This window comes from Adiantum capillus-veneris, chromosome 24 (genome assembly GCF_014529385.1).
Source record: "Adiantum capillus-veneris isolate H3 chromosome 24, ASM1452938v2, whole genome shotgun sequence".
NCBI lineage: Eukaryota > Viridiplantae > Streptophyta > Polypodiopsida > Polypodiales > Pteridaceae > Adiantum > Adiantum capillus-veneris.
This window is the reverse complement of record NC_140954.1, coordinates 99,130,510-99,132,927: the sequence shown is the minus strand read 5'-3', so window position 1 is coordinate 99,132,927 and position 2,418 is coordinate 99,130,510. Positions and strand designations below refer to the sequence as shown.

At 32.9% G+C, this 2,418-nt stretch overlaps 1 pseudogene; it reads left to right on the top strand.

The window, feature by feature from the left end:
• The first annotated feature begins 336 nt into the window (after positions 1 to 336).
• On the top strand, positions 337 to 1,596 carry LOC147426845 (ava biosynthesis cluster protein M-like; annotated as a pseudogene).
• Positions 1,597 to 2,418: the final 822 nt, after the last annotated feature.

The window sequence follows — 2,418 nt, the reverse complement described above, 5'->3', positions numbered from 1 at the left end:
CCGACACCCACACGAAATTGGAGGACTATGCATTGTCTAATATTTTTGGCAAGTTAAATAAACCCGACTCCGTGCAATATTTAAAATTTCACTCTTATAGACACAAAAACAATCACATGATTTGTCATTTCTACCCAAATTCTTTCAAGGATAGATCAAATAATATTTATAGCTTACATTATTTTTAATAAAAGTCAAAATTTCTATACCAAGTATATTGTGTAACTTTGTAAACCTTTTATTAAAATTTTTGCTCAATCAGGAGGAATTGATATGCTCAACAAGAAGAAATTGCAAGTGATCTTATGCGGATTTCCAAAGACGGGCACAGTGTCACTCATGAAAGCTTTAGAGATACTTGGATTCCCGTGCTTCCATGGCATGCATGTTACTAAGCCCACCAATGCAAGTCTCTTTCTTAAAGCATTTAGAACAGGTAAGATAAGTCTTTCTATGCGTGTAGATATAGAGTGGCCTAGGATGTTTTGAGTGGAATCATATTTTTTACAATGCTAAAAAAAAACCACAAGTTTAGTGTAGTCCACCTAAAAATTTTGAATTTTAAAGTGAAAAAATGCACGAAATTTTGTATGATAGCCTTCAAATATAGTCAAGTCACTCTACAAAAAAAATTCTCCATGTTTAGGTTTTTCAAGATTTAGAAAAGGTTATAATTCAAGTACCATCATTTTTATCATACATCCCATCAATTAATTTTTAAAAGAGTCCTAGATCAATATTTATGATGGTTGATGATAGAGAAGGCTAGGCAAACCAAGTTGATATCAAATTTTAAATAAGAAAATGTGGAGGTTGTACTTAGCTTGTAAGCACAGCCTAAAAAGAACAAAATTTTTAGTTATTTAATATCATTTATAAATTCAAATTGACCCACTCATCCTTGAAACTAAATTTCTTGGACGAATCAAATTTTATGAATTTCTATTTACTTATGCCAATTTGCCTTCAGGATCAATCACACATAATTGGTCTTTTCCTAATAACTACTTGTCGTTATTTCAATTACTGGCAAGGCTTTGTTGAATCCTGTTCTCTAGATCTCAATTATCATTCCCTATTATTCATATTGCTTCTGCATTGGTATAACTTGAATTTTGTACTTTGTTTTCTCTCTCTTCGGAGAGGGAATCCAAAATGTTGGGAGAAGCTTCTAGATGGCTATGCTTCCATAGCCGATTTTCCTGGAACTTGTGCATACAAGCAATTGATGGGAATCTTTCCTAATGCCAAGATTATTTTGAATATACGAGATCCTAACAAATGGTATGATAGCTTTTTAGCTTTAGTAGCAATTGCACATGCACCAGAGCACGCTATATTTAGATTCATTACCCCAATGGGTACAAAATGCATGAAAATAGCACTTTACAATCATTTATGCAATGGTAAGCCTGAGGTGAGGACAGAGAGACTTGCATTAAGGCATACCTTGAACATACTTGCGAGGTAAAACAATATGTGGCACCTCATAATCTTCTCATTTATGATATTGAGAAGGAGGAGGGGTGGACTAAGCTATGTGAGTTCCTTAATGTACCAGTTCCTGAATCAATCTTTCCCAAAACCAATGATTGAAAATATTTTCGTGCTTTCATTGCTAGGACGGCGAGGATGTATACAATTGTACTATCTGTGTATATTGCAATGGTTTTATGCAGAGTAATTTATCTTCTTTGTTGAGAAGTTTCATGCTCTCTTTGTGAGTTTCTTCAACATATTTTTGGTTTTGGTTGAAGAAGTTAAAGACATCTCTCATAATAGCCTTACACTAAATTAATCTAGAAATGTTGTATAATGTGCTAGGGATGGGAAGATATTGCTGAGCTATATATAGAGATACTATATATAGCTCAACATATTAGCTTAAGGAAAATTTCTTTGCTATTGATATGTGCCTTTATTGTGGACAATGAGAGCACATGACAAAAACATATACATTGTTCCATTTGATTATTAAATCTTGTACATTAATGGAGACGGTTTAATAACCTTGATGTGCATAAACTATAGTTATATCAACATGGAATAAGTGTGATATTAATGAATGTCAACTTTGTGAGTTGCTAAAAGATGTCTCTACTACTTGAAGCATTGAGAAGAAGTCTAAAAAAATAGAGCATTGAGAAGAAGTCTAAAAAAATATCAGTCTTTGTATTGTTTGATTCATCTTTTCATGAAGAATATATTACAATTTTCACATTGTAAAAATGACCAGACCATATTCACAAAATCCCCCAAAATTACTTTTCTTTAAGTAAGTATCGCTAAATTGGCTCCTCTACCCTAGTACATGCTTTGCCTATTTCTTTGATTTTTCCAACATGTTGGCCATAAACCTTTGTGCCTCCAAATTGGTCTTCATTGTCAATAATTAAAGATGGCCTTGTAGCTTGGATG